The sequence below is a fragment of the Hylobates moloch genome, unplaced genomic scaffold (assembly GCF_009828535.3).
Source record: "Hylobates moloch isolate HMO894 unplaced genomic scaffold, HMol_V3 SCAFFOLD_1, whole genome shotgun sequence".
NCBI lineage: Eukaryota > Metazoa > Chordata > Mammalia > Primates > Hylobatidae > Hylobates > Hylobates moloch.
This window is the reverse complement of record NW_026652276.1, coordinates 117992767-118019264: the sequence shown is the minus strand read 5'-3', so window position 1 is coordinate 118019264 and position 26498 is coordinate 117992767.

Below are 26498 nucleotides of genomic sequence, written 5' to 3'. Positions count from 1 at the left end.
GGAAAGTCTGAGTGTGTGAAGAAGCTCTGGTGGACTTGTGTGCGTCAGTGGCTGACGGCTGCCCTGGGCTGCAGATCTTCATAAGGATGCTGTTAATCACACATGACTTTAAAAAAGATTAGTATGCTTTTTATTTGAGTAGGTAAACATATTGAGAACTGAAGTGATTTTTCACCCTTAGTAAACATTGTCCTGGACCTGCTTGACTCTGAAGGCTAAAAAATAATGAGCTTAAGCAATGAAAAGTAAAAGAAAATGATTCCAAATGATACGTACTAATAATCTTTAAATAATGAATTACTTAAATTATTCATTATCTGTTTTCTGTAACCTGCTGTGAACAGCGTAGCCCCATTCCGGGTGGTAATTGTGCTTATAGTTCATGATGCTTGGGGTGAGTTAACCCAAAGGAAATGGGAGAGAGGATGGCACTGATGTTTCAGAAATGGCAACATTCTGAAAGAATCCACTTAACTAAAGATTAGAATGCACACAGATCCAAATTGAATATTCACATTCTTAGATGCATATTTTATCTCTTTGGTTCCATTGTGTTCACTTTACAGCATATTTTCCTGAAATAATATATGAGAAAATACCCACATTTATTACAAATAAAAGAACATCTTGCTTATACAGCATAAATTCTGAAAATCTAATCAAAAGCCAATGCATTTGCTGTCTAGACTTGAATGTGGACAATATTAGCAGAAGTGTAAAAAGAGTACTCAACCTGAAGAACAAAGCCTTTAAAAGATGATACAGAGGCTTATGCAGAACCCAGAGGAAAGAAAACCCTCTTGCTTTATTATTCTCTATCATTTTCAGATAAGGAAAAAAAGACTGTAAATCAATAAATCTGTAATAAATACATGCACAGAGGCAGAAGGCATCCATGACTTTGCACAGCATCCTCTCACGAGGGCCCAGAGAAGGCATCCTCCCAGGTCTCAGGGTCAGAATCAGCCACAGTTTTCATTTTGTGTTTCCTGGAATCCTATAGCTGATTGTTTCCATTTTTGCACCAAACAAAAAAAACCAGATATTTTCTGGAAGATGAGAACCAAGCATTTGTGGCCCACTCACAGAAACAGCCCCAGTTAAGCATTCAATTTTTTTTTTTTTTTTGAGATGGAGTCTCGCTCTGTCGCCCGGGCTGGAGTGCAGTGGTGCAATCTCAGCTCACTGCAAGCTCCACCTCCTGTTTTCACGCCATTCTCCTGCCTCAGCCTCCTGAGTAGCTGGGACTACAGGCGCCCACCACCACACCCAGCTAATTTTTGTATTTTTAGTAGAGACGGGGTTTCACCATGTTGACCAGGCTGGTCTTGAACTCCTGACCTAAGGTGATCCATCTGCCTCGGTCTCCCAAAGTGTTGGGATTACAGGCATGAGCCACTGTGCCCGGCCTAAGCATTCAATTCTATTGTCTTGCTTTCCTTTTTTTAATCCCACTTTTACTCCTATTTTTATTTTACTAAATAAGTTCTTGGAAACTGTGCCGCCTAATGACTATATGTGTTAATTTATACACCTCACCTCAATTCTTTTCTGAACTAAGGTGAAAGGTGAGATATGTAAATAAGAATATAAAAGTAGAAGAGTAAAGGTGCAAATTCAGTCCATAGTCAGTGAGTACAACCCAGTTGAAAGGTGCTGAAAGCATTCTGAAAGGCTTCCATCTTACCTGCAAGAGCAAAGTGGCAGCGTTTGCAGGGTGCCTATGGGCTGTTTCTTCTGTAGCTCAGGCGAGGAAGCTCTTTGACTGCAGAGAACAGAGAAGAGGGTGTGGAGGTCTGTTTGTATGATGGGGACAATGTTCCCTCTGACTGGGTGATACCATGTCTTGCCCTGAAGCAGGGGGAGACGAATGGCATCTTCCATCCGAATGGCACAGAGCGAGCGGACTGCGAACTCACTGTGTGAGAATTGGCGCAGCGACCACGTGAGGACATACAGCTGGGGCAGTGTGGCCGGTGACTTCATTTGCCCTTCCGTCAGGCCACCTTGAGAGTGCTTTGGTAGAACTTAGGCCTGTCCTGAGGAAGCCTGTGGGTAGTTTTGATGATACTGTCACTTTGCACACTGTAACATGCAAAACTCTCAGCACGCCCTGGGAAGTAGGCAGGCGTGGAGAGCCTAAGTAACGGGAACAAGAGCAGCCGGCTGCACCGGGGTGGAGGTTGTTTAGGAGACAGGCTGGCAGCCATCAGGCACTTTGCCCTTTATTTCTGTCAGATGCTGCTGAGAAGGAGGCAAGGGGGCAACATTGAGCGTGGATGCAGAAAAGAGCCCAGGGATTAGGCTGAGTGAGCCCAGAATGCTGGGACTGCAACAGAATAGGAAACAGCATGTACACAACAAAGTCCCAAACCATCTCCATATGATGATCCTGCTATTACAGGAGCAAAACTCTTGTTAAATCAGGAAGAGGGCAGGGCGTGGTGGCTCCCGCCTGTAATCTTAGCACTGTGGGAGGCCGAGGCAGGCAGATCACCTGAGGTCAGGAGTTTGAGACCAGCCTGGCCAACATGGTGAAACTCCATCTCTACCAAAAAAATACAAAAAAATTAGCTGGGTATGGTGGTGTGTGCCTGTAATCCCAGCTACTCGGGAGGCTGAGACAAGAGAATCGCTTGAACCCAGGAGGTGGAGATTGTGCCATTGCACTCCAGCCTGGGTGACAGAGTGAGACCTTGTCTCAAAAAAAAAAAAAAAAAAAAAAATCAGAAAGAGACATCAGGTAAATTCAGAGAGGTTTTGTAAACCCGTTGCAAGACACATTAAAAAAAAAAAACAACACTCCAGCTACCCCAAAGGGCAAAGAAGTAGAATCAAGCAACTGCACCAAGAATTTGGGACAGGACTGAGGCTTGGCATGTCTCTATGTGTCATTCCTCACTGGCTGATGAGCCCTAGCCAACACTTATATTTAGATTATGTGGGATTATTTAAGATGGTAACTACAACTGATTGATTTCAACATTGGTTTTATACATTCCATTCTCAAATAATCTCTCTCTTTTTCTTTCTTTTCTGAGATAACCAGTTAAGGATCTGATTCAGGAAGTTTTTATAGTAAACATAAGTGAAATAAATTTGGCCCCGTTGACTGATTAATAACAATAAGTCCAAAGAGGAGATGTTACACAGTGGGAGTTTGAACTGAACCATCAAATGCATGAAAAGCACTCTATGTTCATTGAGTAAATGAGTGAAGGAATGAAGTGGGTAGAACTCATGGTCAGTAATGAGTAATGAGTATCCTAAAAAATGATCTGTGACCCGGTAGGCTGGCATGTGGGTCACCATGCCAGAGAGCAGCCATGCAATCTGCCCTATGCCAACTGGGAAAGTGGAGCATACAAAGAATGTAGCCAAGGACTTGACTTCAGAGGTTGCCACTTTTGTTAGGGACAAGCCATAGCCTCAAAAGAGCAATGATCCATTTAAGGACAGCGGGAGGGAGCTCAGTTTGGAAGTATGGGAGGCAGGAGGTCAGAGGAGGGCTGGAAGACCCTCCAATTCCTAGAGCTGCCGAATGTGACCTGAGACCGAGTGTGTCTGATAAAGAGTGTGCATGTGCTCACAAGAGCATGCCTGAACGGATGCGTGTTTAGTGCAAAGGAAACAGAGGGTGGGGAGAGAATGAGGTGGCTCACCTTATCAGAGCACTGGCAATGCCGGGCATCACAGGAGGCCAGACCTTGTGTGTGGGAAGAAGGGAGCCTCATGCAACAGCCAGTTGTGGCTAAAAATTAGTCTTCTTTTTTTTTGAGACAGTCTTGCTGTATCACCCAGGCTGGAGTGCAGTGGCACAATTTCGGCTCACTGCAACCTCCGCCTCCTGGGTTCAAGCAATTCTCCTGCCTGAGCCTCCCAAGTAGCTAGGATTATAGGCACGTGCCACCACGCATGGCTAATTTTTGTAATTTTAGTAGAAATGGGGTTTCACCATGTTGGCCAGGCTGGTCTCGAACTCCTGACCTCAAGTGATCTGCCCACCTCGGCCTCCCAAAGTGCTGGGATTACAGGCATGAGCCACCACGCCCAGCCAAGAATTAGTCTTGATGACTTGAAGGTACTGGTCTAACTTGGGGATCATCTTTGGGTTTAATATGGGGTGTGATCCAATCCCATTTAACACACATGCTTCTTCATGCCAGGTCTTGGTGCAGCACTGGGAATACTGGGAGAAAGGAGACATGTTCCCGCCCTGAAGGGGCACAGGTGGTGAATGACAGACTGGGTCTCACTCTGCCATGTACTGCGGGCTGGCCCTGCCCGGGCGCTTGGACCTCTTTGAGCTTCTGGTTTCTAGTGTGTGAGATGAATCTCCAGAGGACAGTGCTCACTGGGGCAGTGGAGCGTGAGGACTATGTGAGCTACCTCCTGGAACGCTCTCCCGGGTGCTGGCTCTTGGTGGTTCTCCCCACGTGTTGGTGGGAAACATTGAAGCAGGCTGTGAGCCATTTGGGAAAAGGGCCACAAATTCAGTATAAAAAGGTCTATGAAGCTCTGAAGGGGGGTTGATTTCTCTGAGTGTAGTGAGGATGGGGAGGTCCAGAAGGCTTCAGACAAACAGATAATAATGAGACAGATCCTGGAGGGAGACCAGGGCATGGACAGGTGAGAAGGGAAAGATTCCTGAGGCCTCCAGCCTGGGCTTCCGATTCAGGAGGGCCGGATGGGGCCCATGATTCTGTATTTCCAACAGCTTTCCAGGTATTGTGACACTAAAACCAGGGTTTTAGACAAAGGGGCTCTGCCCATGTTCTTGGTGAGTAGCCCTGCTTAAATGGAGCATAACGGGAAACTCCCGGCTTACGTGAGTCTGGGGCTGATCTCAGGCTTTCATTCCTCACGGTTTTCCCATTATCCCATTTATATGTACCTCCCACCTGGAGGAACCCTTGCTCCCCCTAATGCAGTGTGGCTGCACAGAACAGCTCCAGCCAGACACTGCCCATGGGAGGCTGCTGCTGTTCTCTCTGGCCCAGGGACTGAGAGCCTCGTATTTAGGACAAGAGTGCTTCACAGCCCTGTGGGCAGGCAGGTGGGATGACCGGCAGGGGGCTGGCTAATTGCTGAGTGGCTCAGTGCAGGGTCCCCGCTGGCTGACACAATGGATTCAAGCTAGGCTATGAGAGGAGAAGGGAGATGTATGCTCTGCTCTCGCAGCTGTGGAATGCTGCAGGGGTGTGCATAGAATCTCTAACCTTGATAAAAGGGCTGACTGCATTGGTTATACATCAAATTGGGACCAAAGATCAGACTAGCAGAGGTAATTCCATCACATCTTATCTCTGGGCTGCAGGGTCGTGCTGCTAGAATTGCTGGAAATGGCAAAGCTCGGGAGTGTGGACAATACAGGCGGCGAGGATTGTCTAACTAGGAAAGCGGGTCCAGAGAGGGCAGAGGCGCTATCTTTTGTCAAGGTCCTGGTGGCCTGACCATGGCTATTCCTTCGCACGTATTATCTCATTAAATTTTCACAGCAGTTCTTGCAAATGTGTTAATATCCCCACTTTACTGACGGGGAAGCAGCCTAAGACAGCTTATCTAACTTTCCCACTACCACAGGCAGCAGATTTGAGTCTTCTTGAAACACCTCCAGGAGTCAGAATACTCCTGAGGATAACTTGGCTTTGCAAGTGGTAAAAGCTTCCTGTGCCAGCTCTCTCTACCTCCCAGCTGAGTCCGTTGAAATTTACTAGGGCTTAAGGCCATACTTTATTTTCTGTGTGGAAAATGCACAGATCAGTGCCTGGCACATTTTTGATATTCAATGAACATTTGATTCTATAACAACGCGTATGTGCACATACACAAGAAATTGAACAAACACATTCAGGGGTCCTGAGACTCCTGAGGGTCTCTCATGAGGCCTGCTTGTAGGTCCACGTACTGCAGGACGAGCACTCCTGGTCTCAATGGCTGTGCCTGTAGTGACAGGGGTTACTTCCAGGATTTTGCTTTTTTTTTTCCTTTTTCTTTTTTGGAATAGTTGAACTGGATTTTTAATTTTTTTTTTAACCAATGGTGAGTCAGTCTCGGCTATGAATAATGAAAGTAGAGACAGCCAAAGAGCTGCCCCCCAGGCCTCCATCCACGAATGCTGCCCACTTATATTTGTCTCCACAGACAGAACTTATGAGAGGTACAAAGGAAATAAAAATAATTCAGGCCACTCTGAACACAGAGAGTACAGGGCAGGGGTGTTCTGGAGGAAATCAAGTTTAATCACTCCAAATTCCTTGAAATAGCCCTCTCAAAACCACATGAAAGTGTCATTAGCAGGTTCCTGAGGGGTTTGTATGGAAAAAAAGGTTTATTTTGACTCATTCTGAGAGGTGTCAACATTGGTTGACTTGGAACTTGGGCTCAAAAAGGAGGCAGCTTCAGACATCTGCTGAGTCTCGCCCAACTACAAAGCCCCCTCCTCCCCCCAGCGGCTCCCCATCCAGCCCTCTCTCCTGCATTCTTTTTCTCTGGGTGGTGTGATTTTGCTGGTCAGTGCAGAGACAGAAGACCCCAAGTGAAAGGGGGAGAGGCAAGGGTAGAGGTGTCATCGTTACCAGAGCTTGCACCGGGACCTTCTGAGGTGGGATGGAAGAAAACTCTAAGGGAGCCTGGGCTTAAAATGGCCTGGAGCAGGGTCTTGACATTGCAGTTAGGACGATGTAAATTAAAGTTGTCAGTGGGCACAGGCCAAAAGTTTCAGTCTGTGTTCATGGGGGAGAGCTGCCTTCCTCCTGACAGCCTCCTCCCATGTAGGCCACAGTCACAAGGCAATTCCTGCAGGCAGGCCTAGTCACCTAACTGCGGGGACCTGTGCAAAGAGGCAAATGTGGGGCCTCCTGTTCAGAGGGAAGGGAGCAAGTGCTGTGAAGGTATGAACACACATACTTGGTTTCTGCTCCTGGTTTGCTTTAAAAACCCTGGGAATTCCCTGAATGCTGGGTGTGAGAGGAGCTTCTGTTATTACCCCTACAAAGCTCCTTTCAGCCCTACGTGAGTGTGTGCTAACAAGGGGGTTCCTGCACTTGGGGGCTGGTGGCCAGAACCAACCCTGGGCTTAGAGGCTTGGAACTGTTAGCCCTGTCCCCAGCATCCCAGCAGGGGCAGCAGTGGAGATAGAGCTCCGTCCCCAATGGCCAGTGCTTTCATCAGTCATGCCTATATTATGGAAAAGCCATAAACCTCCCAAACAATGGGGTTCAGAGAGTTTCCGTGTTGGTGAGCACAGCCAGGTGCTGGGAGGGTGGTGTGCCCAGAGAGTGCATGAAAGCGGCACGCTGCCCCAACTCCCCCAGCCCTTGCCCTGCGTGTCTCTTCCATCTGACTATCCCAGAGTCTCATCCTTTATAATAAACTAGTAATAGGAAGTAAACTGTTTTACTGAGTCCTGTGAGCTAGAATAGCTGACAAGTTAGTAAACCTGAGGAGGCAGTCATGGGAACCCCTGATTTGTAGCCCATCAGTCAGAAGTCAGAAGGGAGGCCTGCATTTGGGGTGGGCATTGATGTGGGGGCAGTCGTGTGGGGCTGAGCCCTGAACTTGTGGGGCCCGCGCTAACTCCAGGTAGTGCCAGAATTAAATTAGGTCGTAGGACACCCCATTGGTGTCTGCTGATATTGAAGAATTGCAGTGTGTGGAAAACCCACACATTTGGTGTCAGAAGAGCTGTCAGTGTAGAGAAAACAGAATTTATTTTTCTTTTAAAGATACTAAAATATAAAAGTTTCCCTCTCTTTTACATATCTCTTCTGCTCATGGGCACATCTTATTTTCCCAGCATATTTCACTAGACAAAACATAAGTTCTAAGGTAAAATTATTAGGAATTTCAAGATAATGAGGGCAGAGCTTTAAACAGAGTGTGGGACCCAGGAAGCTGGCCCTGGTTGCATGATGGAAAATTCAAGAAAATCAGGGAACCCACAGAGGTGTGTGGAGTCGTGCCCAGCTGGCCGTTGGCAGAACTGAACCTAAGAGGGATGGTCTACTCCGAATCTACATTGAAAAGATGAATCTCTGACTACTGCCATCTGCCTGACAATGTGAGGCAGAACATGGTTGCAGGTTAGGGTTGCCACGGTGCCATCTTCTGCCTTTGGCCACTCTTGTTTCCTGCACGAGTTCCATGCCTTTTGCATTTCTGTAGTTGAAGTGACATGGATTTGGGACAGAGTTGAAGTGTGTAGTAAACCACTGAACTGGAGATAGTTTGGCCCTGGCTACAGGAGGCCTAACTAAATCCATAAAGAAAGGAAGTGTATTTATTATGGAAGGAGCTGCTTGTTAGAATGGTTCTTTCCTCCCTAAGAGTAAGGGGCAGAGCCAGCCGAGGGAACCATGATGCTAACTGGAATCCAGGCAGCAGTGTGGCCGGTAACATGAGCAGCTTGGCCTCACCAGTGGGGACAATGACTGGGACTCCGTGGTTTTATCTGTGTTCAAGTGTTGTCCCAGAACCAAGCAGGTCACACAAGGGTGAGGCAACAGCTCGTTTCCCTGGCATAGGATTCTTAGAACAAAACCTCCACCACCAAGAATCAAAGACTGTCAGAGTTGGGAATTGATCAGAGTTTGCGAATTGGGGCTGATGAGATTGGACCTATACACGGGCTTGGTTTGGTCCACATAAAGGGCTGAAAAAGAATGGATGTAACTGACAGCACTAAAACATTTGGAGATTACATTTCATAATCCTAACTTGCTATTTCCCTTGAAAAATCAGAGGATTTGACCACACCTGATCTGAAGGCAAGTTTCATTTGAGGCGAGGAGCCTGGGACATGGAGATGAAGCTCTTTTGACTTCCCCCTGGCTGTTGCAGCCTGGGCCGGGAACTCAGAGTGCTGCTGCCCCCGGCATAGAGCTCTCCGAGTCTGCCTGTCATTACTGTGACTATTTACACAGCCCAGGGCCCCATCACCTGGCTTCCTGCCAAATAAGATGTCAATGAGAATAATTGCTTTTTAAATTGGGAAGCTAATTTTTTCTAACATATCATAACGAATTTTTCTCCATGACGTTGGAATATCACTTCAAGGAAGTTCTTAAATGTGTATGAGAACTATGATTGATAAGAAAACAAAATTATCTTATAAATATAAATAATTACCTAGGTAGAAAGACAACAGAAATGCCTTTTGTAGAGGGCCAGTGAAAGATTGGTTACAAACTAAAGAACCATTTTATTTTGTTTTTGTTTTTCATTCAAAATTCTACTATAGCAGAAATTTATGTCTAGTCAAAGCTGTGCTGAGGAATTATATGACCTTGAACAATACCAATGCTTTTACATTATGCCCTCACCATCTGCAAAACAGACTTTAAAATATCCACTCCTGCCTTATTATACTGATAAATTAGATCACGTGTGTAAGCACTTTAAGCTCCTGGGAAGAGAGGAAGGGTACACATTGGCGATCTTGATATTATGAATTGGAGCATGAACTGAAATGTTATTTATTCCGTAAATCTGAGGTTATTATTCCCTTGGCAATTGAAGGTCCCTCTTAACCAAGCCCATCTTTTTTTTATGAGGCTAAGACAGAATGAAATGACTTTTATTCATTTGGTACAAATGCAAATTTTTCAATGTTTGTAATGTCTTGTAATCTTAGTGCCCTAATCTCTTTGAATGGCTCTAGTCATAATATAACAGAATGCCTGACTTTTTGTCTTCTTTTGCAAAAGGTCTGAAAAAGAAAGAGGAATGCAGCATAAGTAGGTGGCTATTACGACAGAAAGAGGATTAGGTTGTCTTTTGAGATGTCAAATATTTGCTGTTCTTGTTTTCTTTCTATTTTCTCTGCTGGCACCTATTTGAAATGTGTTCAAAGAGGGTTTATATTCACTGCCACATATTCGAACGTTTTGGTCTTAAGATCTTCCCCTGTTGCTTTTCTTGTCTTTAGGGTAAAAATGCTCATGAGATCATGAAGAGGCACATGCCTAGTTCTCTCTCTTCCAAACTGGTCAGTGAGTCCAGCTCTGCTGTGCATGCGACCCTCCTCCATTGACCTCTGATCTGCTCTATTGCTTCACACCTGTTTTCTTGTCGACTTCATCATGCCCACACCTCCTCACTCAGTAGCCTCACTCCTTATTTCACTGAGAGAATGAAGTTGATTGGAAGAGGGCCTTTTCATTTCTGCACCGTCGAGTCTGTCCACCCTGAGACTGAACCCTCTTGTTGGCTCCCTGTGGTTACGGGGAACATACAGGTGCCTCCTTGTCTATGACAACCACTGCCCTGATGCACTGGGTCCCAAATCCTCCGGACTAATGGTGAATTTGACTGTGCTAATATCCCCTCTCTTTTCCCTTTTTGCTGAGGTACATAAACGAGCTAGAAAGTCTCTCTCTCTCTTATTTTTATTATTATTATTATTTTTTGCTTCCCTTCAGTTTCTGCAATTCCCAGAAAAAACTTTTCTGCATTTCCTGTCTGAGCTTTATCCTTTCTCAAATCCTCTCCACTCTTGCTCTGTTTCCATCGCACTATTGCCCAGGACGCCAGCAAAGCTCAGGACCCTCATCCAGCAATTCCTTCACGGTCCTCCTCAGCCTCTGGGTTCATTTTCTTTGCTTGGCTCCCCATGAGCTTTCTTCTGACTTCTCTGACCACTCTGTTTCCAACTCCTTGATTGGTTCCTTATGTTCCAGATCCCCCTTAAATACTGAGAAGGTCGCGTGTCTCAGGGCCTCTTTCTCAGTTCTCTTCTTAATCTTCAGTCACTCTTAGGTACTCTTATGCAATCTCCATCCCATCTCCCACTGGGGGCCTCCAAATTTTGTCTCTTGCCCCGACTCCCACCCTAAACTCCATATTTACATATTTCTTATTTCCACCTGGATGTCTAATAGGTCCAGTTGAGCATTGTAAGCTGAAGGAATTTGAAAACAGTGGCAGAAGTAGAAATGTCACTCTGACCTTTCCCCACCCCCCTCCCCTGAAGAGGTCATAACACCTAGGACAGATGCTCTGGCCTTCCCCTGAAGCAGGCCACCAGAGCCTCACATGAGACATGGCTTCCCTATCCCTGGAGGAAAGGATGTTCTTATCTTTGAGGACACAGGGACACAGAGGGGACTCTGAGCACACAGGCCTTGCTAAGTCTCCCCCACCAGCCAGTTCATTGCCATTAGCTCATACTAATGGTATGAGTATTTATCCAGTCATACTTCTCCAAAACTATCCACTTCTTCCTCAAACCAAGCATAAAAAATGCATAAAAAACACACAGATTCTCCTGTTTCTTTGAGTCTTCATTTTTTTTTTTTTTTTTTTTTGAGACGGAGTCTCACTGTCGCCCAGGCTGGAGTGCAGTGGCGCAATCTCGGCTCACTGCAAGCTCCGCCTCCCGGGTTCACGCCATTCTCCTGCCTCAGCCTCCGAGTAGCTGGGACTACAGGCGCCCGCCACCGCGCCCGGCTAATTTTTTGTATTTTTTTTGGAGAGACGGGGTTTCACCGTGGTCTCGATCTCCTGACCTCGTGATCCGCCCGCCTCGGCCTCCCAAAGTGCTGGGATTACAAGCGTGAGCCACCGCGCCCGGCGAGTCTTCATTTTTGAAAGCTCCATGTCATGTAAAACTGACATCAAATCCACGTGCATGCTTTTCTCTTGTTCCTCTGTCTTTTGTTAGAGGGGCCTCTGCCCTGAACCTCGGGCAGGTGAGGAAAGAAACCTCCTCTTCTACAGGCCCCCACTTGTAGCATGCCCATATCTGAACTCCCCACCCCGGGCACACTTCTTCAGAGTCCAGGCATGGTGGCCTCAGACATCTGTCCATCCTTTGTCATTGGAAGTCCTGCCTTTTGTACCTGAGTCATTTTCCTGGGTCTGACAACTCATTTTCTCTACCAGCGTCTCCCTCATTCGAGCCACTCTCTTCTCTTGCCTGGACTTTGGACAGGTCTCCGCTCTCAGGCTGCCCATCCATTCCAAAGTGGCCTTTGAACAACACCGCATCTGCCATCTGCTTTTGTTTCTTTTTCTTTACTTTTCTTTCTTTCTTTTTTTTTGTTTGGTGACAGAGTTTCACTCTTGCCGCCCAACTGAAGTGCAATGGTGTGATCTCCGCTCACTGCTATCTCCACCTCCCAGGTTCAAATGATTCTCCTGCCTCAGCCTCCCGAGGAGCTGGGATTACAGGTGACTGCCACCATGCCCAGCTAATTTTTGCATTTTTAATAGAGATGGGGTTTCACCATGTTGGCCAGGCTGGTCTTGAACTCCTGACCTCAAGTGATCTGCCCACCTTGGCCTCCCAAAGTGCTGGGATTACACTTGTGTTTCTGAAGCATGGCTCTCCTGCCCTCTCAGTAGGCCCCAGGCTCCAGCTGTGTTTCTGACCTCCTGTCTGCACTCTCTCGTTCCAGGGCATGGCTTCACCACAGCGGCTTACTTGCTATTCCTGCTACCTCAGCATCTTTGCAGCCAGTGTTTTGTCTGTGTGGAACTCTCTTCCCCCCCGTCTGCCCCTGTTCATTCAGATCCTGTCCCAGCGTCCCATCCTCCCACCCTGCCTGACTATCCGATGGCCCTCCATCCTGGCTACTCTCTCAGTCCTCATCCTGCTTGGGCTTCCTCTCTGGCGTGTGTATCTACCTGACCTTGCATTATGTATTAATTCACAGGGGCAGGAGCTTTGTGCTGTCCTAAGCTGGACTCTAGCACCCAGCTCTGAGACATAGGAGGCACTCAGCATTTGTTAAATGAATGACTATTTCTGGGTGCCATGTGCTTCGTTCACTGAAAAGATGAATGGATTTTTTCTTTTTTTTTGAGCAGGCACTGGGTTTGTTTTTCATAGGGGAGTCAGGAAATAGATAATTCCGGAGGAAGTAGAAGGAATGTTTAGCTGAAAAGTGTGGTAATGATCAGCACAGGGCTATCAGGCTCCTTGAGCTAATGGTGGTTACTTCTGCAGACAGGCAGAGGATGGCTGAAAATACCTTGGTGTGAGCAACAATGGACATGCCATGCCATTAACATAGAAAGTCCTTGAGGGCTTGAACCATATCTCAGCTCTAGAACAGGATTCCCAGAAAGAGCAAGGCAGTACCTCTCTGCAGAAGCACCAGGGGCGTTTGGATGGGGAATTAGTGCAGGGGTCTTTACCAGGCACTAAGCAAGAGCCTGTGTTGGGAATATGACAGAAGACCAGTTGTCACAACTGGGAAACAAGTCCATGGCCCAGCCAACAGCCCTGCTAACTTAATGTTGAGCCCCAGAATACGAAGCCAGTGATTCTTCCATCCACTTGTCTGTTTCAGGATGAGTCCTAAAGAATGAACCAAGAAGGATCCCACTATCCTGGGTGACTGAGAGCCTGTCAAAGGTCTCCAGTTGTGTGAGTGGAAGGCTTAAGGCTTTTGTGAGTGGACCAGGCATGGCCTGGTAGTGTTCTGTTTTGTGGAAATTCCTCATGTATGAAAATTTTGCAAAAGTGAGGCATGATAATAAAAATACTGTGGTACAGAGGAGAGAGAATTTTGGATTCACAAACCCTGAGTTCAGCCTCGGTGCCAAATTGCATTTATTGGGTGACACGAGTTTGGTCATGTGGCTTCTTTGAGCCTCAGTTTTCTCATTTGTAACATGGACGTAACCACACCTTAATTTCTTCCATCTCAGGGTAACGTCTCTGATGCGTATGAAACAATGGCCTGCTGGCTAATATGTGTTATGAAAAATGGGTTTGATAATCAAAGAAGCCTAGGAAAGTCTGGGTAAGATGAAGCTAAGGAGGCTTATCTATCCTTCCCTTTGGCTTCTCAGAAACTGTTGTTGGCAAATATGCTTTTAAAATTTCCTTGAAGAAGTTTCATATGCAACATTTGTCAAACTTTTGGACCGTAACCTCCCCCCTCCGTTTCCTTCCTGCCACATTTATTAACCTCTCCCTAAAGAGCATTTCAAGGAACACCGTTTAGGAAATGCAGCCGCAGAATGATAAAGGAACAGACTCACTAAGAGTGCACTGTGTGCCTGCAAACTGCAGCTTGTTTATAGTACTAACGCTGCAGAAGGAATGCTGGGATGCTTGTTTCTAAAGGAGCTTTGAAGCAAGCTGGCAGGCAGCACTAGGTGGAACAAAAAGATAAGTTCCTAATAAAAAGATGTATGCAGAAAGGTGTTATTATCTGGGCTCCAGACCCAGGACGCTGCCGCAAGAGCTGACCTCTAAAAGACAACTGCTCCTCCCAGAGCCACAAAGCAATGTGAACAGGTAAGGGAAGAAGATGTGAGCCTTGTGGTTGCTGTTATGGATGAAGCCTGGATTTCCTGACATACATCATAGGAATTGAATTGGAAACCGAAAGTATTTTGCTAGTTTGAAAAGCTGGGAAAAAGAATCTGAGAGCCAAACTAAATTGCTATAACTTAACAAATATTAAAATAAATAGGCTGGGCGTGATGGCTCACGCCTGTAATCCCAGTAGTTTGGGAGGCTGAGGTGGGTAGATCACGAGGTCAGGAGTTCAAGACCAGCCTGGCCAAGATGGTGAAATCCCATCTCTACTAAAAATACAAAAATTAGGCCGGGCGCGGTGGCTCAAGCCTGTAATCCCAGCACTTTGGGAGGCCGAGGCAGGCAGATCACGAGGTCAGGAGATCGAGACCATCCTGGCTAACACGGTGAAACCCCGTCTCTACTAAAAATACAAAAAATTAGCCGGGCATGTTGGCGGGCGCCCGTAGTCCCAGCTACTCGGGAGGCTGAGGCAGGAGAATGGCGTGAACCCGGGAGGCGGAGCTTGCAGTGAGCCAAGATCGCGCCACTGCACTCCAGCCTGGGGGACAGAGAAAGACTCCATCTAAAAAAAAAAAAAACAAAAACAAAAATTAGCCAGGTGTGGTGGCAGGTGCCTATAATCCCAGCTGCTTGGGAGGCTGAGGTAGATAATTGCTTGAACCTGGGAGGTGGAGGTTGCAGAGAGCTAAGATCACGCCACTGCACTCCAGCCTGGGCAGCAGAGCAAGACTTGGTCTCAGAAAAAAAAAATAAAATAAAAAAAATAAAATAGTTGTGTGGAGCTACTTTATCCTAGATAACAATGGCATTGATCTGATCTAGGAGAGGCTTAGAACTGGCACTGCCCCCTTCTCTCCTGTGGAGGAGGATGTGGGAGGCCACATTTTGTAGTGGGGCAGCTATCTCTCAATTGTGTATCAGCTCCAGAATTTACCAGCTTTGAAACCCTGGATGAATTAAGTAATGATTTTGAATCTTAGTTCCTTTATCTGTAAAATGGGGATAATTTCCTTAAGGTAGAGCTGTTTTTGTCTTAGTTTATCATCTGCAACTCAGAAGGGAATCTAGGCTTAAGTACAGGGTCAGCACTGTCAACATTTTGGGGCCAAATACTTTTTTGTTATGGAAGACTGTTACATGCATTGTAGAATACTTAGAATGTAAGTTTCTAGATGCCAGTAGCACCTACTCCCTAGTTGTGACAACCAAAAATGCCTCCAGAAATTGTCAATGTCCTTTGTTGGGAGCGAAATAGCCCCTGGTTGAGAACCACTACTCTATAAAAAGATTAAAGTCATGGCATTTCTCAGAACTCATATTTCAAAAACAAAAGGCTCCGGAGGGAAAAAGATGATTCAAGGCTAAAGCTTTTGAGAATGTAAGGACAGATGTTTCTACTATAATCTTCCTCTGGTTTTATCCTGAACTTGGCTTGATATTTTGTACCTATAGACTAATGAATAAAGCTAACAGTAGCAACGTGATTTATATAAAAGATAGTGACATGGGACGTGGCAAAATCAAACCCACTAACAGATGTAAGTGCGTGGCCAAGCAGGAGATAGGATGAGGTAGGCACAATTGTCCTTGCTTCTGCACCTCTTGTAGATTTCTTTAATAAGTGCATTTTCAATTGTTGTAGGCATATCAATAGAAACAGAATGTCCCTGAATTAATGGCATTTGATTCCATCTAGCTTTTGAGCAAGAGAAAGGCTTCTCTTTTCCAGACACCACCAGCATCATTGTTAGCAGAGGCTTTTCACCCACTCTTATCAGGGTAAAAGAAGAACAAGGCCACTCAAAGAAAGCAGCTGTGTGACTGGTGTGGAAGCTTTCTGTCCTTATAGTGTTGTTTATAGTTTCTACAGTGTTACCTCGCATTATTTGATGCTGTAACTGGCAGCTATCATATAACACTAAGTGTATTCTCCAATTAATCAATCATTTATAGCTATTTCAAGTGATGAACATTGTGTGTTATGAAACATTCTGTGGCTCCAGTATGTCTACTTTTCTGCATCTTTCTTGTGGAAATTCCAGCCACCATCATCGTCCCCCTAGATTACCAGCATGGGTTTCCACTGTGCTCCCTGTCGTGGTCTTCAGGCTGTCTGTTCCTACAGTTCCACAAGCGTGATCTTCCTGAAGTGCAATCCTTTGCTGTTCCCCTGCTAACAAACCTTCCATGAACATCCATTGCCCTCTCTATGAAATCCATATTTTTGGAGAATGGCATGGAAAACCCTTCATGGTTTATATTTGAACTCGTGTTTTCTCATTTCCTGCCTCAAAGTGGATGTTCCACCTAGTCTCTACTAGTTGTAATATCCTGAGTATGCCTTTCTTTCTTATTTTTTTTTAATTTTACCTATTGTGTTTAAGAAAGCCCTTCTTTCTGTCTGAAATGTCTTCTATGCTCTTCTCCTCATTCCTTTCTAGATTAATTCTCACTCCTCCTTTGGCTGTTAGCTTACTTGTCACTCCTTTCAGAAAGCTCTCTCTCATTTCCCAGCAATATAGTGCAGGGCCCAATAAATATTTCCTAAATGAAAAGCTTAACAAAGTACAAAGAGAACTGAAAGAGCCTAGGTCACAGTGTCACCTGTGTTCCTAAACATAAGTGAATGGAGTTGAGAGGTTTCAGGTGGGAATAATCAACGGTGTTAAATATGACAAAAAATCTTTGCCAAGGAACAGATCCAGAAAAGTCTCTACTGCACTTCTTAATTAGAGGCATCAGTGAAAGTCATTTCAGTAGAATTATCTGGAGGGAACTCTGATTATTGAGGACTGGTGTAGGATTGGAAATTAAGGAATTATCATTATGAAGGGCAGAAAGATTGTCTTAATCTGTTTGGGCTTCCATAAACTTACCAGAGACTGGGTAATTTCTAAATAATAGAAATTTGTTGCTCACAATTCTGGAGGTCGGGAAGTCCAAGATCAAGATGCAGGCAGATTTGATGTCTGGTAAGGCTGCTCTCTGCTTCCAAGATGGTGCCTTCTATGTGTCTTCACATGGTGGAAGGAGCAAGGCTGCTCTTGTCCAACTCTTTCATAAGGGGCCACTAATCACTTCCTAAAGACCTCAGCTCATAACACTATTGCAATGCAGGTTAGATTTCAACTTTTGAATTTTGGGATGGGGGATTCACTAAATTCAAACCATAGGGCAGATTTTCATGAATTTTGGATCACAAGGTAAGGAGACATTGTAGATACTCCAAAATGCCAATCCAAGGAAGTGTTGTAAAAAAGACAAAGAGGGAGAGTTGAGCATACACAAGGGGATGGAGACAGAGAGAAGTGGGTTATGTCATGGAAACTCAGCAAGGGTTGTCCTCTATGGTGGTATCCTGAAATTGGCTTGATATTTTGTACCTATAGACTAATGAGTAAAGATAACAGTGGCAAAATGATTTATATACATGATAGAGACATGGGATAGGGCAAAACCAACCCCACTTACAGATGTGAATAAGTGTGTGGCCAAGCAAGAGGTAAGATGTGGTGGGCACAGTCATCCTTGCTTCCGCACCTGCCATAAGCCATGGTCAGCATGATAACCTCTTTCTGGCACAGCCTATGTTTCCATTGCTCTCAGCAGTGTCTTGACTGGTTAGAGCTCTTTATGGTGGGTTGATCCCTTTGCTTTCTGAAGGGTTTCGTGCCTTGATAGTCATGGAACTGCAATATTGCTATAGTTTTCTTTGAGTGTTAACATTGGGTGTCCACCTTTGTAGTACTAGGAAAATGTACAGGACCTCTCAGATCCAGGTGCACTTTCCCTTCACCATTTTATATATCCTCATATCCCCATTAACAATCAAGCCCAATACTCCAGTCGACAGTGTAGGCTCTCTTTTGTATCTTTTTCTGCCTACTGTCATAAGGGACCTAAAGTGCCTACAATGGTCTCAGCCTTTGATTCAGCAGAAGCATTTTTGCATCACCTGGTTGAAACATTTTTGCTCTGAGTGCCAAAATGGGGGAGACCAAGAAGAGTGTGCACAGTGTACTCCCATCGTCACCTCCTGAAAGCTAGACTCATGTTTCTTGGTTACGAGAGGAACAGCAATTCCTACCCTGTTCATGATGAGAAAGGTCAACGTAAGATACACAGAAAGCCCTGTTCTATTGGATGAACCACAGGGATATGGGTCCCTAGTGGTTGCATCAGTTCAGAGCTAGTTTCCAACAATCCCTCATTAGTCTAGTTATTTCCCATCTCACAGCACTTAGATACTTTGGAAAATAAATGAGATTCCTTTGGGAAAGGCTTGGGAGAATATTTGCAGTATATGTTGTACAGGAATTCCTGTTGCCAGGCCTCCCTTCCAAGGGGCTCTGGGCCTCTCTAACAGAGTTGGGGAGCTGTTGACTAATATTTTTTCACTCCTTACATTCATTGCAGTGCTAACGAGGAAGTGGTTGGCCAGCAAGGGAATATATCTTCAGGCCATGCAACTTATTTCGACTAATGCTGTCTAGTAATCCCAAACCAAGGCTTCCAAGAAGCATGACACCTACGCTATGCACTTATTCTCCTCCTGGCAGCGGATGAAAATGACAAGGCCCTGGAGAATGGTAGAGGCAAAAGATAGAAGAATGCTGAATTATGGCATGAGGGAGAGCTGCCCACCAACCAGGGCACTCTCATTTGATGTTATTTGAGTGAAGGAATCCAAATGTTAAAGAGAAAGAGATGCTAGAATGGATTTATCATATTTGAACATTCATCCCTCCCTTATTTTGTTAAAGCACTGAAATTTGGGGGTTTATGTTATTACTGCAGCCTCATCTACCATAATTAAGACAGTCTATAAACAGAACGAGATGCAGGATGATGGAAGGCCATGGGCACTTCAGTCTCTTTTTAACAAGCTTGCCATGTACATCAAGGGATATTTCAGGTTTAGTCTTAGGGTCCTCACCTGTTTCAGCTTTAGGAACTCTATTCAATTAAACCTCACTCCCATCCCCAGCGCTCCCTAGGATCAGTCCCTTTTGAGTCGCATCCCAGCTCTGCTGCCTATTCCAGTAACAATGCTTTCTTGTCTCTAGTTTCTAAGCTTGTTACCCAGAGAATATGTAATCACCACTGATACCAGACAGTCCACTAATGGGATGTCTGCAACTTTTATCCCTGACTGCTGGGGGATCATCATCACTGTTCCTCAGAAACACTGGTACTGAGAGGCCTCTCTGATGCTTTTCTTTATGTTGCAGAGTTGGAGAAAAATAAATGCTCAGATATGGTGAAAAATACTCCAACATTTCTGTCTCCCAAATGCTTGGATTTCATCTTTTATATTACATTAAAGAATCTCTAGTATCTCATCTTATTTAGTACGACTGTCCTTCAATTCAAATTTTAGTTGACCAACCTCGCAAGCAATTAGCATCCTGTCTGCCCCAGCTGCTGGAGCTCAGACTTGAAGTTTGAAATATCAAACAAATGCATTTCTATAAATGCATTTATCTTAATCTAAAATTGCGTAACTCCTTCCCTGGTCTAATGCCTTCAGATTCCAGTTTCACATTTAGGTCATGGGTTTTTACAGACATCCAATGGCAAAATCATATTGTCTTAGGGTATAAGTCATTTCCAGGGTTTGCCTTTGGTCTCTGGAGCAGGTGGGATTTCAGTAGAGGCCTAGAGGTTTCCCTTTCAAGCTAATTTCCACAGCAAGGCATATGCAGGGTTGTCTATCAAGTCAGGAGGAGCTGCAGAGGAGGAGGGGTTGCTCCTACTGGCATGGTAGCAGAGTGGGTTTGGGTTAAGAAGCTCTCAGTTAAGTTTTAGGGGTCTATGCCTGCATGGCTCATGTATATACTTGCTGGAGGGCCTCTTGGCAGCCAGGACCTTGGTTCCATCCTATAAAGCTTGTATCAATGAAACAATGTAATATGAATCTCTGTCATTAGGATGCCGGTGTTGGGGGAATGGGGCGGGCATTCCTGGGCATGCATGAGCCCAGCTCCCTGAGCACCAGGCTGTCCTAAAGAGGAGCATGATCACATGGAATGCTGGATCCCTGGCAGGATAAAAGCAACCTTAGAGCCCCTTTGTAGGGAGCACTTCAAAACTGAAGTGGCTCTGCATCTGCAGACAGGGCATCAGATGCTGGAAGCCTGCCCTTCAGTGAAAAAGGGAAAAGGAAAGAGAAGACCCTCACATGTTTCTCCCAGTAGGGTACTTTGGGGATTCATATGCTGGAGCACCTGACACAGGCTCAGTTCTGAGAATGCTCCTTATGTGAGTCCCTAGTGCCTTTCTTGTCATTTCAAGGCAGGCCCCGTGAGACAGGTTTTAATATCCTCTCTGTACTTTGGATTTTCCTTGGCTCCATTTCTCTGCTTCTTCAATCTTTGGCTTTGTGTGAACTCCACGTCTTCATGCACACCTTCCCCAGAAACTTCCATCAGAATGAGTCTGAACTTAGCTTGTTTGGGTGCTATGACAAAACACCTTAGACTGGGTAATTTACAAACCATAGAGATTTATTCCTCACAGATCTGGAGGCTGAGAAGTCCAAGTTCAAAATGACAGCAGACTTGGTGTCTGCTGAGGGCCTGTGCTTCAAAGACAGTGTCTTCTGGCTGCATCCTCTCATGTTGGAAGGGGTAAATGAGCTCCCTCCAGCCTCCTGGATAAGGACATTAGTCCCATCATGAAGTCTTTATCATCTAATCGCCTCCTAGAGGCCCCACCTCCTAAGACCACCACATTGGAGATCAGGTTTCAACAAATGAATCTGGGGGGACACAGGCATAAAACCCTAACACCCACCAAGTTTCCCGACATCTGTGCTGTGGTTACTACCACCTTCATGCTACCACAGAACATGTCTGACTTTGCCCCAGGTTTGTCTTCCTGCCCAACTTCTGTCTGTGGTCTCTTTTTGCCTGTTTTGTTCAGCCCCAGATGTCTTCCTGCCTAGTCTGCTGCTGAGGCCACTGGTTTTGTTATATGCTTTAAGTGCTCCAAAAGGAATTTCCAAAATGGCAACGTAACCTGTCCATCTTCCCACTTTGGGCAGTCTCTAACATCAGAGATGGTGAGGAAGCCATCATTTCTGTTCCCCTGAGCTTCAGCCCTTGAGCCGAAGGCCTCAGCCCCAACTCCAGCATGTCTGCCAGAGGGAATGTCAGTGAGCGGCCTGTTTCCCTCATGCTGCCTCATCAGTTCTTTTGGTTTAATTTTTATTTCAGAAAATTTCAATCATATCCAGCTGCAATCAGTACCAACCATTTGTCGTTTTTCTTTCAGATGTCCCCTATTAGTTTTGCTAGAACATCCCAGATATATATCATTTAACCAATCAATACTTTAGTAGGACTCTGTAATAGACAAGCTTTATTCTCAATACTGTGATCACTTCTAGTGATATTGATAACAATTTCTTAATATGATTTCACGTCCACCCTGTGTTCAGTTTTCTTTCCCTGTCATATAAAAGTTTTTTCACGTTTCGTTTATTTAAATCAGGATCCAAACTAGGTCCACCCCTCACAGTTCATGTGCTCGTTGGAACCCTTTATTTCTTGTAAATCTGTAGTCGGACCTAGAGGCTTGCTCAGATGCTGATTGTTTTTTCTTTTTTTGTCAAGAAAGTTTCACTAGGCTGTGTCCCTATCCCATCAGCATAGGAACATGGGATATGCTGTGTCCCTGTCCCACTGAAAGACACATGGCCTGCTTGTCCATTTTACCAATGATGACACAAGTCAGTGGGTTCAGGTGGTGTCAGTGTGATTATCCAAACTAAAGTTCCCCATCTCCCTTTCACATGATAGTTTAAACAGTCATGGATGGCTACCACCTAGACCCATCATTTCACGAGTGATTTCAAAATGGTGAGCCTTCAAATTCTAAATTTCAGCCTGAATTTATGATGTGGATTCTTCTCTAAAATTATTTCTTTCAACAATTGTTTGTCATGAAAAATAGTTTGTCGGCCAGGTGCGGTGGCTCACACCTGTAATCCCTGCACTTTGGGAGGCCGAGGCAGGCAGATCACCTGAGCTTGGGAGTTCAGGACCAGCCTGACCAACATGGAGAAACCTCATCTCTACTAAAAATACAAAATTAGCTGAGCATGGTGGCGCATGCTTGTAATCCCAGCTACTCGGGAGGCTGAGGCAGGAGAATTGCTTGAACCTAGAAGGCGGAGGCCGTGGTAAGTTGAGATTGTGCCATTACACTCCAACCTGGGCAACAAGAGCGAAACTCCATCTCAAAAAAAAAAAAGAAAAACAGTTTGTCCAAGACAGATAAGATAGTTGCTTGATTCCTTTTACATAATAATCAATGCTCCAGTGATCTCCAATCAGAAACAAGCATTTTTGTTTGTTTTTATATTTGTATTTTGGTGCATTTTTGGTTTATTGAGTATGACTTTTATGTAATTGATGTATTTCGATACATTATAATTATTATTCATTTGGAAGACTCAAGCTGTTTCTTTTGAGCCCCTTCAAGATGACATCTCACCCCTTTGGATATGATCCCAGTAGTATTTGACAATTTCTTTGCTTTCTGCTACAACAAAATCTCACAGGCTCTTTTTCTACATTTACTGCCCCCCCATTTCTCCCTGGCCCTTGGTCTCTGTGGGTGGGAAATGTGTTTATGGACAATTTGGGTATCAGGGGCTGCTCATGAATGCTGGATTGTCATTGTCTTCAGTCCCTTCCAAAAGCTAAAAATATGTAGGGGAGAAACATAAAACAGGAGTTGATCCTAATATTTCCAATTCAAACCTGGCATTGCCAGGATGATGCTTGATATCTTGGTTTTTATACTTGAATCTGCTTCTATTTGAATATTGTTTTTAATGAAAATTGATATAACTATTTGCTTTGTCCTGCTACGTATATGCATTTATTCGTATAAATGTAAACACACCACCAATACTACAACAATAAAGCTGATGACTAGTTTAAGGGTTGTCTGTGGAGTTCTTCTTACTCTTATGCTACATTCCGCTGAGGTTGCAGAGTCAAAATAATGCATTTTCAAGCCCCTTGAGATAATTCTGCTCAATATAGTCGTACCACTAACATGAATTATGGTTAGCTTCTATTTGTTTTGGATAGTTTTCCAATTTTTAGGGATTTTTAGAAAACATATTTAGTTCATTTTGGTTTGTGTTTGTAAAATATTTCCATGGTTCTAAAGTCAAAACTAAAACAAGGCGCACTCAGAAGTCTGGCTTCCTTCTCAGCCCCCTCTCTCAGTTCTTTTACTACCCTGAAAGACAATGTCCACTTAATTCGTTTTTGGTTTATCTTTATATGGTTTTAAGTTTATAAAGTGTACACATGTGTATTATAGTATATGTGATATGTAATGCATAGTGTATACAAACACATTCACGTGGATTTTTACATCTTTAACACAGAGGGCAGCCTGCTATACACACCATTCTGCACTCTCCTTTTCCTTTACAGCACAGACTGGAAAACCACACTCCAGATGCACATGGCGAGGGTGCTCTTCCTGCTTATAACTGCATGGGGCTGCATGGGGATGGGCATGGCCCCATGTAATCCCCTGGCAATAGATGTGAGGGTTGGCTCCAGCCATTTGTCTCCCTATGCTATGATGCCCAGCTTTGTGCACAGGCTGGTTCTTACTTGGCCTATTTGAGATAACTCCCGAGAAGGAGGATGGGGTTGGTCAAAGGGCAAATGTCTATGCGAGTCGGCTAGAAGGGAGGCCTATGTACTGTATGAAGATAAACTCAAAACGAACCAAATGGACATTGTCTTTCAGGGTAGTAAAAGAACTGAGAGAGGGGGCTGAGAAGGAAACCAGACTTCTGAATGTGCAGGCCACCCACAGGGCTCTGCTTTTTTCTATTCCATGGCTCTTTCCCAGGGACTTCTCAGGCTGTATGTTTATCCCCCCATTGTTTTTAGGCAAATGCATTGTATATTTCATATATGTACATGTATGTATATACACACAGAGATACATATGCGTGTGTATATATCTCCCTCCTCTGTGTGTGTGTATGCAATGTGAGTATATATAAAATCTCCTGTAAATAGCCTCGTGGTTATGCCCAGACACAGCTGAATCCTAATGGGACAACTTAGGCTTAATTTGAAAACCAATGACACTTGTTTCTTAAATGGTAAAGCTCAAGAACATGACAATCAAATCTTGTAAAAACATTTTTTCCTTTTCTGCTTTTTAGAGAATCCCTGGATTTGTAAGCCGGAACGCAACCCCAGGCGACATAGAGACCAGCAAGCAGTAACCTGGCAACCGAGCGTGGATGCTGGCAGAGGAGCCCCTCTCCTTCCACTCCTGCCCTTCCTTCCCCTCCCTCACAGGCACAGATTGGGGGCGGAGGCGCAGAGCTGCCTGCGGTTCTGAGCGGGAGCTGTGCATATCCAGGCTGAGGGCCTTTCTGGTACAGCCTTCAGCTGCCGTCAAGGCTGCTTCTGCTCCAGCTCCCAGGGCAGGTAACGGGCTCCCCTTGGCACCGTGTTTGAGGAGAACCGCCCAGGGCTCTCTTCCTGTGGTGGGGAGAGGGTTGCACTGTTTTCCACAGTGTCAGTGAGTCGCCCTGGGCTGACAGGCTTTGCTCTTCCCTGGGCGGTGGGGTCTGTCTCTCGGGGAACACAGAGCCTGGGGTTGCGTGAGCCAGGAGGATCACCTGTTTCACTACCAAAGGTGACGTGCGGAGGAGGGGCTATCTCTACCCCACCCAACGTAGAGTGCTCCAGAAATCTTTCTTTCCTAGCTAGAAACTAACGACTTGAGAATTCTGTAGAACAGCAGCAACAAAAATCTCTTTGCAGCAGCGTTGACCACGTGAATTGTCTCGGACGCAGCAGCGGCGTTGAATTCACTTTGCTGGGCACCTCGCGGGTCTGATATCCCACGTGTGGTAAGGGAGACACAGCTCCTGGGAAGCTCAGTGCCTCCCCCTGGAGACAGATGTGGGCATCTGCATCTGCACAAGGGGAAAGGTCCAAAAAACGATGTGGAGGAGACACGGGCAGGACGGCAAGCGGAGCGGGCACCTTTAGACAGGAGGAAAAGGCTGATAGTTATCAGTGCTAGCAACAAGGAATGCAGGCGCGGCAGGAGGCAGGACTCGGGATGAGGGCCTGGAAGGGCGGGAGGGAAAGGACACGCTCAGACACCTCTGCATCCTAATGGGCCTGACAGGTCAATCTGAGAGCCAGTGGCACTGTGTTCTCAAGTGGAAAACTCAAGAACAGAACGGTCAAATCTTTTCTGGAAACACTGCTTAGGCTAGAAAAGGAGGGCCCCTGTGCTGGGAAGAGGATCTATGCCTTAGTTGGTAGTGTTACATAATACATCTCAAAAAAAAAAAAAAGTTACCTTTTCGAGATCTATAGACCGAAAAGGTGGGTTAAAGTATAGAGATAAGATGTATTCTTTGTTTTTCTCCCATTCTGAGAAAATAAACATCATGAATTAAAATATTGGTAAATGTGGGGTAGTTTTTGATTCTGAGCATAAGCCCTTGTGGTTCATTTCAGTTTCTTACCAGCACCCAGAGCAGCAAGGCTGGGTCTCACTGGCGGGATTATTTCTGAAGCTGTATTCTCCCTTAGCATTTGTGAAATCGACCCCCCACCCCCTCCAAACTTGATTGCAAGCCTAGGGAAGGGCTACAGACAACAGGAGTGACATGGGGGCATTCTTCGTCGCAGCTGAGGGTCTCCTCCTCATGGAATGATATATGCCAAAGTTTGTCCAAAGTGGGGACATGAGGGTGGCTCACTAGGGGCCCAGTTAAAGTAGCAGTGACAGAGTCTGGCTGAACAGAAGGCAGGAAAAATGAGATTGAGACAGATACACAGTTCTAAAGAAGAGGGCGTGGGATAGGGTGATGGAATGTAGGCTGCCCCTTCTACCCAGGACCGATGTGCGTGCCCGGCCTCCACCAGGAGCACGTCCAGGAAGGTGGGTGAGCCCTGAAAGGTGTGTTAGTGACATCTCCCAGAGGGAGAACAAGGCGAGTCTGCATGAGGGTCTGTATGAGAGCCAGAGCAAGCTGGTGAGGACTTCCTCTTTCTTAGGGGCTAGCACTGGAGCCTGGAGTGTCACGTGAGCCTGAGCACTGCCGAGGGGTGACTGGGGAATGGAACCAGCAGCCTCAGGCTTCCCACAACAGGTGGCCTAAAGTCCTCTCGGAGTTGCAGGGATGAGAGAAGGGAGATGGCCT